Source organism: Ceratina calcarata, unplaced genomic scaffold, assembly GCF_001652005.2.
Source record: "Ceratina calcarata isolate Rehan_Ccalc_2016 unplaced genomic scaffold, ASM165200v1 scaffold61, whole genome shotgun sequence".
In the NCBI taxonomy this organism is placed as follows: domain Eukaryota; kingdom Metazoa; phylum Arthropoda; class Insecta; order Hymenoptera; family Apidae; genus Ceratina; species Ceratina calcarata.
Genome location: NW_017177343.1, coordinates 480,075 through 495,835, shown reverse-complemented (window position 1 = coordinate 495,835; position 15,761 = coordinate 480,075). Strand labels below are relative to the sequence as shown.

General features: G+C 42.0%; 1 long non-coding RNA gene across 1 annotated transcript; it reads left to right on the top strand.

Moving 5' to 3' along the window:
• Window positions 1-11,231: 11,231 nt before the first annotated feature.
• On the top strand, window positions 11,232-14,259 carry LOC113464943 (uncharacterized). The gene is made up of 2 exons (XR_003389806.1): window positions 11,232-11,429; window positions 12,824-14,259. It is a non-coding gene; the product is annotated as an uncharacterized LOC113464943 (long non-coding RNA).
• Window positions 14,260-15,761: the final 1,502 nt, after the last annotated feature.

Sequence of the window (15,761 nt, the reverse complement as noted above, 5' to 3'; positions counted from 1 at the left end):
AAAACGTTGAGTTATTAAAAAATAACTATGAAACATTACATCCTCTCTTAAAAGCATGTTCTTAATCAATACATTTCCATTGATTCGTACAATTCCACAGATTCCGTGAACCTGTTAGAAGATCCGCTGCGATGAATTTACTTTCGAGGTGACCGTCCGGAGCAATCGCAGGAATTCGAGATAAGATGTTACCGCGGTTGTTTCTGCCCACGGGATTGACCAAAAAATCAGCCAATAACATCGATGCGCGGGACCGCATTCCAGAACTGGTCGAAGCCATTCATCACCTAACCGTGTTGAACTACGCGTGACCATAGGCGCGCGTTCGAATGTGAATGTCGTCAGGATGGGAACACACAGCACGGCGTGGAGCGCCGGTCAAGCAAGTAGGAAGACACTGATTGAATTGAAGTAATATCAGGACCAGTGAGTAATGATCGCCACGGATTGAAACGCGGCCCGACCATTACTGATTTCTGTACAAGCACGGAGGCACGGCCGCGCGCCCTGTCCGCCCCACAATCCGCTTCTATGTGCGTGCGGATCAGATAGTGTGTAGTCATGCCGAGTGATTATATCGCATTATATGAGAAGTCCGCTACTGTGTACTGTGTACTCAGTCCTTGCTTGGCCTCTTAGGTCCTCTTTTCGATTCGCGGGATCCTCGGACCCTGTCGACGAACAATTGTTGACCAACCGATCACTTGCCACGAAAAATTTATCACTGTAGTGAAAGAATTTATCATTGTTTACGATTGCAGTATTGTAAGGGATTCTGCTAATGCATGGATGTTCACATCGAAGTTCCTGAAGTTACGCATATCTCATACATATACATATGTGACTATTATCTTTTAATATCTTTAAGAATATTGGACATATTCTTTAACTAAATTTCAATAAGACCTGAGGATTATATTCCGTATTCTTTGAGCATAAGTATACAACATAAAAAAAACGAATTATCGATCCCTTTCAAGAGATTCTCAATCGGCAGTTAACGATCCCACCAGTCATTCGGAGAAACCGGACAGACAATCAGTTCCTTTTTTTCCTCTCATAGGAGCATCTTTGGATGCAGCAAGATGCAGTGTAAGCCACTTCACTCAAGGACGTGGCTACACGATTCGACAGAGTTACGCGGAGTCAATACGATTCCTGTCGGGCATATAGGTTCAGCCCGGGTGGTCCGGAGCTGCCGGGCACTCGGAGGCCCCTGAGCACAAGGGCCAGGCGCCCCTTTATTCGCCTGACGCGTAAGACAATGTGGCCCTCCGCATCTGATTGATACGCAATACTATCCACCTATTGTAACACTACGCTACAAAATATACCCCGTGTTTTTTCACTGCCTTACGTCCGAATCATTTTCATATTTGTCAATTCCATTAGTAAAGACTGCTTCGAATTTCTTCATAGTTTATCTAATTTCATGTACCAATATATTAAAAACTTAATAATTGGATATAGTAGGTTCTATGTTTAAGTACAGAATGATTTTATATTCACATAAAAAGGTAAAGAGACGAAGAACAGTTGAAACTAAAAAAATAGGTATATGTAATTCGATTTGGAAGATCTTTTATGACAGTGAAAATGATCAACTGATCACTATATAATTATAAAAGTTTTTTACATGCTCTTCGCTTAATTGATTCAAATTGCTAAATCAATTGTTACAATATTCCTCAAAATGGATCCTTCAGCGTTCATCACACAAGTACTTACTCTAGAACTAGCTATCTAGGAATTCCATTCAATCATACGAGATTTATCGGCATTGAAGTTCATCTAGTCTGTCTGTTGTCAAATTCGTGCGCTTTGAGCAATTAATTAACCCGCATTATAGGAGAACCGGATGCGGTCGTCTCCAATACTCTCGCAACACCCGTTGCATCGGTGGCTAGCGATACTCTCCGTCAACCGGCTCAATGATATCTCCGACGTGTCCGCGATGATTTATTCGATATAAGATGGCTGACTTGGGTTACCCAGCAGCCCCTCAACCTCCTTCGGGCTATAAGTACTCTAAACAGAAGCTATTGTGAACGTCTACGTCGAGATGATCGTACCCCACGCACGAAACATGGATCTTCGATACACGCACGCTACGGACACACACGCTCGGTGCACTTGTGTTTGATCGTCAGTCAGGAGTTTGGTCATAACCTTTGATGCGGATGGGGGGCATGGACAAAATACCTGACGAGATAAGATCGCAAACGTTATTTCATTTGCCATTCCCTTTGACGTAAAAAATGTTTCGTGAGGGGCTCAGGTTGCTTCCGGCAATCTGTTGGAGTTTACTGCTATCAAAAATACGTCGATAGTTTCCTCCGCGTTCTCCATGCAACCTTTTTACCCTATTCACTACAGAGACAAATGTGAGTGACAAATTACAGTAATTAATATTTGCAAAAAGTCTTTTATCGAGTCAGCTGTTCATTCACGTATCGATTACTCGAGAAGTGTTCGCTTTTGTCACATTTCGTGCTTGAGGGATCTGCAATTGAATCGACTTCCGGTATTCAGAAGAGATAATTTGACTTTAGATCTGTCGGTAGCAAACAACAAACTAACAGATGTATGCGCGTCCCCTTTGAGTTTCCAATATGGAATTGCAGTTGTCCATCGCATGTAAAAATGTCGAGACAACATCGAGTAAGGTGCATGGAAGTTGCAACGCGTATGGCGTATTTAATATCAAAATACAATCGAGAAACAATGACATAATCACATGCTTCATCACATTTTTATAAATACACTATACATATTATGATCATACTGTATTATGATCCTATTAATAATGGTTCGGTTCGGTGAATAATCATTTCAATTCAATAAACTGACAACAGAGAAGTACGAGGGTGAATGTAGGCGCCTGGAAGAGCAGTTTGAAACATAGTGAAGAATGATTGTGCAGCGAGTCGTAAACAAAACCAATAAAATATTATATACACGCCATGGAGCAGGACGAAGAACGGGCCGGTCGGCGGACACAGAGAGACCATAATAACAGCCGCAAAGCATAATTGCCTGAACGATTGAATTTCTATATTACCACGAAGCCTGGCCTGCAAGATGTATAGCTCCACAGAAACTGCAACCTACCTGCCTTCATACATTTTAAGCTATGTAACAATAAGGCAGCTTGGTTATACAACAACGTTTACAAGAGAAGTAGTCGCGCGTTTTTGAAAAGAGGTGTAAAGTGTGTGTACACTCCTTTTTTCAATTATGCACAGTACACGCGACTTGACATTTACTGGCTGTTCGTTACTTTTCTATACTGACACGAATGATTTGTGTACGTTTATTTTTAAGAAATGAATAATAGAGATTTGTATCTGATCCAAACAATTCGTAGAACTGATCTATAATTGTGCTAAAATAATGGTACAATTGTGTTCGATCTCTATACGTAAAAAGTTTGATTATTTAAAACCATTATTAAACAAACAGCGAACTGTTATTGTGAAATACAAATTGGCAGCAAGACTGAAGCATCTGGATGCATCGATTCATCACGGGATGAATCGGTTTTCAAAATCGTAGGAATTTTCCGTTTGTTTAAAATGCCATCGATTCCCGAAGTTCGTGCGATACGTATCATACAGAAACGGTGGATACGAGCCAAACGCATTGCTAGAAACGACATTCGCCAGAGCAATGAGTTACCGGGAGGGGCCTATAACTCGCACGGTGATATACGACTGTATCTCGGTACCATTTGGCAGACGTAGATATATTATATGCATTCCAACGCGACGTGAATTTATTTATTCTATAATTATCGCGTACAATTGGTAATGTGGTCACGCGTGAACGCACGCGGGGGATCGCCGTTGGTTTTATGGCCATTTTCGAATTCGTCGAAGATTGCTCTTTAACCGGCCGGTACTGAGTGCACATGGAGATTGCGAAACGGTTAACGTGCAACATCGTGACAATGACTCGGCGACAGGAGAATATAAAGCTGAGGTATTAATCTAACGCTTAACTTCCTAGTATGTAATAATTTCCTGTAGAAATATAAACCTATAACATACATCGGCAAGAAGATTATGCTGGGACACGTCATATGCAGATGAAGATACATTAAGAGAACGATTTAATAGATTCTCCTCATTTCAAATTCATTACTAAATGCACAAACTGTAAAAATGATACGAATGGAAACAAGTCACGTGAATCTATTATTTTATAGTGTAATTTGAAATACATTAGCCAAGCTTGTAGTGGAGAAGAAAAAGGACACGTACACTCATCTTTTTACGCTGTAATAAGACAATACAAGTGTCGAGAAACAGTTATTGCTACGTCATAAGTCATAAGGGAACGATTGCTAATAGACCGCGTCCTGTAACTAATTCGCTAAATTCCATGACGTATGTACGACAATCTGTGTATCAATAAGCTTGACGATATCAATTTTCTACCGCAGCAACGATCCGCGTTTCTCGATCGTTGAAAACATAAAGGAATCCTTCGACGACATAATTTATTGCGGTGCGATAGTCATTCAGTCAAAGGAGAAAGGGAAGTATTTATAGCTGTTTAATAGGCACCGTTCGGTATGACATTCGCTATCGCGAACAAACGCAGCAAGAAAATTCGTGCGATCGGAATGCTTTCGAGCGAAACGATATTTCTTCGGGTAATGATCGGGATATCTATGAACACGATGAACGTTCATAGTTTCAAAATAGACACCGGAACAGGCTTTGTAACAACGCAACTTAACGCTTCATAATCCGAGTAAATTCGAGCTATGTAAGTAATGTAATTTTATGTATTTTCGGGAGGCGATAAATTCTACCAATTACAAGCGAAGATCCTTCACGACGCTGAGTCTACGACAATAAAATCGCTCGGCCAGTTGGTTACAAGTTGTTAAACAGGAAACCGAGGATGTACTTTGCGTAGCAAAGACAAAAAAAAAATGATTTGTTTTAAATAATAATTTTTTCAGTACTCTTTTTCTAATCTTCATTTACGCGGAGTTTATGCGAACTATGCAAAGTGCGTGAACCGTTTTATGCAGGCATCGCACGTGTTCCGCTAAAAACAAAGCGATCTTTCGTACAAAGGAGACTTCCTCGTCGAAAAAAAAAAGCGAGAACCTCGGGGCGGCAAAAAGAGGGTCAGGGAAGGCCGAGAAACCGAGAGAGGCGAAGTTTGAACGGGTAATGGTACGGGGAGTATGACCAATCAATTACTAGTAGTGCAACTCGGGCCCCACACACAGCACCGATATTACCAGGACCATTACCTTTCGCCTGCTACACCGCCGCGGCAGAAAGGAGAAGGGGACGGCTGAGTCGCATGATGCACGCTTACAAATTCGCCCTCCGGTCACGACGCAGCCTCTGTTCTGCATGAAAATCAATTCCGCGATTTGCCTTTGAACGACAGTTACTCAGTTACTCCTAACAATGGGAAATCTGCGTGTCGCATTTTCCAGAGCCGTCATCACCAAAGAATTAGTTAAAAATGTCTAAATGGCTATTTTAAAAGAAAACTGGACAATTAGTATTAGAATCCTGTTTTCTCAGTAATTATGTAGACATTTAGATTTTCATTTCTTGTCAAATTTAATAATAAAAAATATTTTACATAAATTGAATACAAATTAACAATTGTATTTGAGAATAAGAAAATGTGCATTCACGCAGTTATAAATATACTTGAAATTTAAAGTGTGAAGTAGGCAATACATGAGAGTGGACGGGTCAAGACGAATGTTTTGTAAATGCTCGACCGGGGATCACCAACGTCGCTTCGCTCCAGGCACGTTCAATACATCCCAACCACGAGTTGCGCCAAATTCATCGAATGGTACGACACCAAGAAAGGTACCTATTTTAATTATCATGTACGTGATCTTTGTTGCTTCATGTTGCATCGAACTGTAATCTGTCAAAAGTTATTTTTAGAGTGGAAGATGTATTCAGTCTCTTTTATTCTAAGACCCTTCAACTCGAATATCATTTATTGGATCTATTTGCAGTTCAGATTCTCGATACATCAACAAAAATTTCAATTATACATACATACATAGAGGAATTCGGCTGTCAGTCGATCTCAGCACGATTTGAAATCATGAATTTCTCACCGAACTCGTACTACGGTTCATTCGGATTAAAATCCAAGTTACCGGGGAACAGAGTCAAGCTAATTACACACATTAATTACTGATCGTATAACTCATGGTATTCATCATTTTCGCTGGATTAAATTAACGGGTATAAAGTCTGATGCGGAAGTTCCCGAACGGTTCTCTACTTTCGGCTTGTCCCAAACCCGTAACCTAGTTCAGCTATTTTTCATCACGCGTAATAGCGTCGATAAATCAAATTAAACATGATGTTAGTGGCCGTCGCGTGCGCGCGCGCACGTACGGGTGAAGTGCGAATTTAAATCATTGGCGGGCATAACGCATTCGGAGGATCAAAGAGCCTCGCTGCTTACTCACTTTTCATTTTCCTCCCACTACTTTTTATTTTTTATACTCCGTTCTTCCTTCCTTCTTTTTCCTTGCTTCCTTCCTTTATTTTACCAGCACAGTTTCTTCCTTTTTACGAAGACGCTTGTAATTACCCTTCCGCGTGATCTATTTAGTTTCCTCGAAGTGTCATGGACCATCGAAAGGGTTCCAGAGACTCGATGCTCGTGCACTTTAAAAGACTTCCCGGAATAAAAACTCGTGGACACAGAGGGAACGAGTCACTTCTGTATTTACACTCGAAGTTCCGCACTGACAATCATGACAGCTATTCAACCGGATACTTGATTCCTACTTCTGTTTAACATTTAATATTTAATGTCTTTCTCTATTGCAATATTTAATGTCTTTCCCCTGAATATATTAGTTTTCATTCTCCATTATTCGACTACCGAACACTATAATTATCCTTTTACAGCTATCATTATGTACATCTCTTTTGTACTGACTATGTTCACTGTAAAATAAATGACATCAAAAGTTTTGATGGTTCTATGCACGAAGAAAAAGAGCCTATTATACCTTCTTTGTATTATACGACGAATTTGTTGTTTACTCACAATCAGTTAAATTCGAATACCTAAACAGCTATAAATGAATAAGGATTCTAGACAAACGAACGTGGTGAGAAGGATAACCGTGATACTAATGTTATCGCGCACAACGTAGATAATACATACATATATATGTATTTGTCTAAATTGAGAATTCAGTCAACATTCTTCCTCTGAGTCGCAGCTCGAAATCCATTTCGAGTTTTCGCACTGTTTCCTTCGAATGTTCCAGAACGGGCCGTTCATAAATCTTAGAACGGACCACCCGGTACCCCGAGTTTATCCCATCTCGTTCTCCGCGTCTCATTGAACACGTAGATTCGAAGAGGTACTTTCGCGAGGAGTGTATCTCATCCCTCGTTTCATGGAAAGAATTTTTCTCGAACACTTTGAGGTTTGTCAAGTCTGGTTTCGTTATTCCGTTCTCTGTCTCTCATTCCGGCAATTATTCGTTAGGCTATTCGTAAGACTCGTAAAGGCGACACAAAAATGTCACGACATGCATATCAAAATACTATTCTTGCTATGAGCCAAAAACTAAATAAAACACTAAATCGGTTAAATTCAGTTGATAAACACATTCGCGTGCATAATACGCCATGTTATTTCAGAATACTAATTGCCAGTTTTTCGTATTCCTCTTGGCCTTTTTCCGACTGGCCACTTTCGCCATAATGATTATCATTCCAAGGCAAACAGCGAGTGGGTGTTCTTGAAAACAGTCACGGAGCAATAAGTAAATATGGTCGGGACGGGATGGGGCGGGATAAGGGAGTAACGGTCGAAACGCATTGAACAGCAAAGAGTTAGAACCGAGACTGAAAGATACGTTAGTCCATAAAGGAGCACCGGGGCATCAAAGCGACAAAGGCCGACATGCTACGCCAGTGGTCGCATAAATGCGTAAGGGTCGCGGAGGTGGCGCGAAGAGTAAAAGCGAGGCTGCACCTGCTTCTCGGTCCATCATGCAACGTGTCACCCACGCTACTTTACTGCACTGCGAACCGTGTTATGCATCTACGGGACAAGGCGGTCCGAGGATCTATGGAGGGATTTCAGTGGTAATCGAGAGATACCCGGCATCGTCGTGGTATTTATTTCTGCGGCACGCCGCCGCGCGCCGCGTCGCGTCTCACCGCGCTGCGCTCTGCTGTGCTGCGCGTTGTTTCATTACAGGCCGGCTACGGTGCAGCTGCCAAAGCAATTGGCTTCGACGCGCTACGAAAATATTAAGATGTAGCTCACTGCTCTGAGAGGCCACCTTCACACCGGAGACATAAATCAATGCCGTGTCTTTCGCGCATCCTCTACTTTCTCCCATTTCACGATCTTCGCTTCTCCCTTCATGCTGGCCCACCTCCGATTCCGTTCCACCACCTATCTGCAATCTTTTATTTTCCATCTATTTTAAAGTAATTCCGACCGACGCGACCGCTCTTCTCCCCGACATTGTTCCACAAGCGTATATTATGAATACTTCAGAGTTCAGCGCTTTGAAACTGTTTAAACTCGACGCTTCTTCGTAAGTTTCGACGTGTCACCGCATGCTGCTGCTATCGGAGGCATTTCTTTGGTGAACGCATTCCTCGACTCGATGATCAAACGAAGGACGATAGAAAAATGGTAGTTATTTCGAAGTTCAGCAATAATGAATATTTCATACAGAATTATATTTATAATATTGCACAATGTATTTCTGGGGTAAACATATGTACCTATTTATAGAGAGTTCTATAGTGGCTTATAATTAATTAATCTATTTGTAATTATATGTAATCGGCAATATGACTACAGAATCACGCGGATAGAGTATCGTATAGTGAGCAAGGCTTAAACCGACAGAATCTCATGACTAATGATAAATTGCCAGCCGATGACTAACTACCATGGAGGCGTCCCTAACATCTAGGAAAACGCAGTACATCCATCGCGATCTTTAATGAGTCTCAAAAGAGACATCTGCCAATTGCTAGAATTTGGATCCACATTTCGTTTCAACCTCTAATTTCAGCGAATTATTCAAATCTGAATGGAATTTTTTAATAAGAATTCAGTTTTGGCCATCGTTGCGGAATGCACGTGAATACTCGTGAACTATGTGGTAAAATTCTAGCGAACAAACAATCGCGTTGTATCATTGGAAAATCTATTAATGCATAGAGACAACCGTTTCCACGTGTAACGACGCCGCGTGGAATGAATGCTGGAAGTCACGCACGGCGAACGTCATCTTGCATGTCGTTAGCGTGTTCCAGTGTGATTGAGCATCCGCTCCATGAGTAATTCATGCTTGGAGGAAAGTGATCGCGTGCCAACGTTCGGTTCTGTTCACCGCGGCCCGCGAAAATGGACTCCTCAGCCCCGATAGAAATTGAATAATTCCACGGAGATCGAATCGCTTCGCTGGCGATTAATTGAACGCGATTGGGTAAACACACTCCACTACCTCGGCTCACTGATTTTCGGCCACCGATGCTCACTATGTAATCATTTCATGCAAATATCCGAAGGATACTGTGTCGATTGTATGTTATGCTGGCCCACCTCCGATTCCGTTCCACCACCTATCTGCAATCTTTTATTTTCCATCTATTTTAAAGTAATTCCGACCGACGCGACCGCTCTTCTCCCCGACATTGTTCCACAAGCGTATATTATGAATACTTCAGAGTTCAGCGCTTTGAAACTGTTTAAACTCGACGCTTCTTCGTAAGTTTCGACGTGTCACCGCATGCTGCTGCTATCGGAGGCATTTCTTTGGTGAACGCATTCCTCGACTCGATGATCAAACGAAGGACGATAGAAAAATGGTAGTTATTTCGAAGTTCAGCAATAATGAATATTTCATACAGAATTATATTTATAATATTGCACAATGTATTTCTGGGGTAAACATATGTACCTATTTATAGAGAGTTCTATAGTGGCTTATAATTAATTAATCTATTTGTAATTATATGTAATCGGCAATATGACTACAGAATCACGCGGATAGAGTATCGTATAGTGAGCAAGGCTTAAACCGACAGAATCTCATGACTAATGATAAATTGCCAGCCGATGACTAACTACCATGGAGGCGTCCCTAACATCTAGGAAAACGCAGTACATCCATCGCGATCTTTAATGAGTCTCAAAAGAGACATCTGCCAATTGCTAGAATTTGGATCCACATTTCGTTTCAACCTCTAATTTCAGCGAATTATTCAAATCTGAATGGAATTTTTTAATAAGAATTCAGTTTTGGCCATCGTTGCGGAATGCACGTGAATACTCGTGAACTATGTGGTAAAATTCTAGCGAACAAACAATCGCGTTGTATCATTGGAAAATCTATTAATGCATAGAGACAACCGTTTCCACGTGTAACGACGCCGCGTGGAATGAATGCTGGAAGTCACGCACGGCGAACGTCATCTTGCATGTCGTTAGCGTGTTCCAGTGTGATTGAGCATCCGCTCCATGAGTAATTCATGCTTGGAGGAAAGTGATCGCGTGCCAACGTTCGGTTCTGTTCACCGCGGCCCGCGAAAATGGACTCCTCAGCCCCGATAGAAATTGAATAATTCCACGGAGATCGAATCGCTTCGCTGGCGATTAATTGAACGCGATTGGGTAAACACACTCCACTACCTCGGCTCACTGATTTTCGGCCACCGATGCTCACTATGTAATCATTTCATGCAAATATCCGAAGGATACTGTGTCGATTGTATGTATAAAGTATGCGTACCAATAAGAATAGCTGTATTTACATGACGGATCGAATAATGTAGAATCGATAAATCGTTTGGAAGTTGAGTCGGTATTTATTTCTCGCCGACATACCATGGGAAATGTTTCACAGGAGTGACTGAACTTCCTCGAGTTCGACAAAAATACGAACATAAAAATGGAAAGGTATACGCTCGTGTCAGTCGATTCCGTCCGAAGATGAAACGAGGCGCGATCCACACGACTAAGTTTGACGATTTTAGCCGCATATACATGCATACATGCAGTAAGAAAGATCCGTTCGCGTTTTCATCCCCGACCAGCCAGACAAAGCTCGCAGACGCGAAGCGAAGAGCGTCTCTTCTCTCCTCGTGCGTACAACATAGCGCAGACGTCGACGACTCGTAGTAAGGCGGGCGAGGAGATATTTCGGGCGCGAAAGCCAAGAACGTGTAAACGAAGTCGCCCCCGCCGCCGACGACGTCGGCCGCGTCGCTACGCGCCGCGCCTGCTTACCGGCGCATAAATCAGAATTATTACGAAGCTATTAGCGTGCCGTGGTAACACCGGTACGTGTCCTTCGTGCCGCGGGAAGGTAGTGCACTCTCGTCGAGCCACCCCTACGTCTGCGTTCCTGCAACGGTTTAGCGCTATAGGTAATAATTAATCATTTCGACGGGAATCACTTGATTGCGGTAGTTACAAAGCATTAGCATGCATTCAGCTAAACATATGACCACAATCTTTTTATTGATTATTCTTTTTTTTTAATTCAAAGACTCGGTTAACACTTCTAAATACCTAGTAAGATATCTTAATAAGTATTTCCAAATTCTCGCTATTCCCATGTTTCATCACCTGTGTTAACGGTAAGATTATCGCAGCAACCTATTTCCACTTTCTCGCGTGTATCACACGAGAGAGGAAGCCGCGATGACGCACCTGTACCGACGTGTGCGGTACATTTAACAACCCACACTTCCGAAGTATAGATTATTCATATCACGAAGCAGTTTCGATAAGATTACACTCTGCCATTAAAAGCGTATGGACAAGCAGAGTGTTGTTATGCAACTGGGTCGACCGATCGGAAACTCGGCGAGACTGCGTGGTATCGTTCCCCCAATGAAAATATATTTAGGATTCTGGCGCAAAAATCTTTGCACTCTATTGTTTCCTACTTTTATTCTGAATAAATTTTAATATAAACTATTATTTGTTCTTACGGTTATCTCGCTCTTATTTTTATTTTACAATATAAATGAAAATATTCAGTCCTGTTTCTTTCGCATGCACATGATTTATATTTACTATCAAATGCAACGGCCGCTCGACTCGAAATTGAAAACTTTCAGACGATGGTACAAGCTAAAACGAGAATCGAATGAATTCTAGCATTCAGTACTGTCTAGAACAGTGAGAACATCAACTTAGACAAACAGTGGCCAAGTATGTGTATAGTGTACTGACGGATGAGTTAAGCCCCGGGCTTTAAGTCCCGCGCTTAGCCCGTCAATGTCATCTCCTCGAGCTCAGCCCCTTCAGACTTATCGGGTCGCGCAGTAAAACGGACTGAATGCATGGAGAATCACCCTCCAGCGTCGCGGATTTCCGCGTCGCGTCGTCGAGTTAGAAAATCGCGAAAATGCTGACATTCGACCGATTCGAATCTTGACTGCGGCTGGGATGAAAACGCCGAAGCAAAATGTCCAGTTAAATTACATATAAATGTGTGACACTCTTTAACAGTCGCAATCGTGTTGCTACTCACTTCTTAGTAATCTGAATTGGTTTAATCATTAATTCGAGTAAGAAGAATAAAGTCCTAAGTTTTTAACTTTCTTACGTATATATATTTCTTGTAGATGAAATAATAATTGAATGTTTACAGTCAATTGAAACAAGTTAGAAGAATTTACATTTCTTAAAGGGATTCAACGCGTAAACAAAATTAATGCACTTTAATGCTCGACTGTTCACTCAAAAAGGACGTATTGGATGAATTTTGGTGACACTTTATCCCCTAACAGGTTAATATATTTTCTTTCAGTCTCAACACCCCTGCTCATAATCTACGGCTCGCCGTCTGTGGTGTATTTGCGTGCACGCACAACGCAACTGGGCAAACCGCGAGCTATGCCGTATTGCATTAATCTTTGTCACCGCTTTCGCTCGGACCTTGCACTTTAAGTTGGCCAAAACCGAGCCGAGTTAATTGCAACAACAGTACGGCAAACAATGGAGATCAGCTGCTTAAAAATATCTGAAGAAACGACCGGAACGATTTTAAGTAACTTTTATTTATACTATTCCGTTGAATAGTCTGGATCACTTGGACACGATTTCAAGTCATTCTTTATCAACGACAACCTCGAATTAGACGACTCCAAACCGACGATTAATAAAAGTTGGCCAACAAAATGCTTTGTAGCTGAGAAGCCAATAATTTCGACGCGTGATCGATTCGGCAAGATAGTAACTAATAACGTGCGAAGCCCGGCACGTAATCATTGTCATCTATAGACATGTAAATTATGCAGTCGGATATAAACGTCAATATGACAGCCGGAGACTGGCCGAGGCTACAGTCCTTTGCGAACCTCTATTGCCCGTTCGGTCAAAGTGAAATTATTAGTTTGCTTAAATCAATGCGCGCGTAAACGTCCGAGTTATTTATGCTCCGTCATTACGGAGACCTTCACGGCTCGAAATCTTGTCTACCGCTTGGCCACCCTCTCGCTTCCCTTTTCTGAGTCCTGAGGTGTTCTTGGCACAGGTTACTCGTTTACGCCCACTTGAGAATAAAATGTCGATTGCTTTTATTATTCTCATTATTTAGAATATCTGCATTTAACATCAAAAGAAGTATAAATAATAAATATCCGTAGTTCTCCGACTTTAATCAGTGTTAACTAAATATACATAAAGTACAAGTTTATTTCATAAGCGTGGGATGTATCGGAACTCTTCAGATAGATCTCTGTCTCGTTGTCTTTAATAGTACGCGCTCCCATTATAAATACATGGCAATTGATTTAGTGATAAAACGGGAATAACTCTAAAATATAACGGTTAACGTTGCGCTTAACGCCATCATCGGAAGTATCCCGTAAATCATGGATACTAACGAAACAGCTCGCGGAGCACGAATACGAACTCAACGAAGCTCGGACTCGACCGAAGTACACGCATTAACTGGCGCGGTGACTCGAATTATCGAATTTCCAGACATGTCTCAACGAATGTTTCTCTTCAGGATTTACTGCCGAGTGAATGTACTCGGCGATCACCGGACTACACTTAAAACGGCGTGAACCGTCTTCTAACCGCAATCCCGAGAATTTTCCGTCCGTTGCGTAGGATCCACCGAGGAGCACGCGTCACGCTCGCGACACAGTTGAACCACGTGCACCGCGAAGAACCACGACTGTTACTTTACTAATCTACAGAACAACATGTAATAAAATCGCGTTAGTTGATGCCGAACCTCGCCCTGAATGTTTGTTATGTTGTCGTGTAAACAGTAATGAAGCATTTTCGGATATACAACATCGTAAAATGGTTGGACGAAAGTAGTAGCAACGAGTCTCGATCCCAAAGCAATGCGACGCTGCGCGCAGCCAGCGTGGCTGTCTATTATTGGTGCGCTGCTAAATGCAAGTGCGTATAATTCAGCGATACGAATCCGCGTGTCTTGTACTTTACCCTAGTACATCCGTTCCTGTATTTTAATGTTTGACCGTCGTATAAGAATATTATTTAGCCGGTTGACAGCGATCACCCATTGGCTAAAATCCTTCGTAAACGTATACATTTCATATCCAAATATTCAGTTGTTTTCTTATTCACTTGATGCCTCATTCTTATAAAATCGTACCACCTGATTACTTCTGTGATAGTGAACTGATGAAGTAAACACATCAACTGATCCAGAAGTTTCAACATTTTTTATTTAATGATAGGTACTTGATTCCAGTGTGCAACATTAATTGAAGCTAACGTTACACAATAGTTTAGTTGTTGTTTTTCTCGTCAGCTTGAACAGACGAGAGGCAGTCGAATTCTCAAAGCCTGTCTACTCAAAAGCGATCGACCGATTGTACAGTTAGGCGCGTCTTGTAATGGGATTGATGCGGTCAGTTGGCAAAGGCTTCGGGGATTTGTGGAGAGTCCTTCAGACAATCCCTTGGATCAATCTTGACAGAGCACGCGAAACGAAACGGCCGGAATCGATGTTCTACACTTATTCCTAGGTTCCCCTGTATAAACTAATATCACATTCAGATACTAATTATTATTGAAACTAGAAATAAAAATGTAATTCTTGTAGGAGCTTTCTTTAAAATACCTGAGAGTAATATACTTTATCTATATTTTTCATAATTTGTTCTGAAATACAAATAGTAAAGTATGTGTCGTAGACTTTCATATCATATCTATGCAAACTCGAGAACTGTAATACTATTCCAAGTGTAATGTATCATTTCAAATAGTGCAATCGGTGAGATAGCTAACTTAGACGTCCAGCGAAAATACGTCTGTCGAAAGTAATCACACTCGTCGCGTTAGGAAATTCTTGTACGAGGATCATGCTGATCGCGGTTCATGCGACCAGGTGTCAGGACTGGGCCAGTCAGGACGTAGGAATGGCAGAATGCCAGAATAGCAGTCAGCTTCGAGTCACGTATATAACAAATGATTGCGGCCCGGTCGAGCAAGAGCCAGGTCCGAGGGAGAGAGGAAAAGAGATAGAGGTAGAGCGCAGCGTGCAGAAGTGAAAAGAAGCGCAGAGGTGAGCGCAACGGCGCGCAAGAGAGCGCGCACACGCGCGCGAGATCTGTTGGTGGTCTGATGCTTCGGGCGTCGCATCGTTTGTCAAGTCGTCGATATGCCGATCCCGTGGCTCGATTACCATATTTTAACGCCAGCGTTATTGGCTCGCCACCGGCTACTGGAATCTTAAAAGCCTCCCCGCACGATCTCGTCAT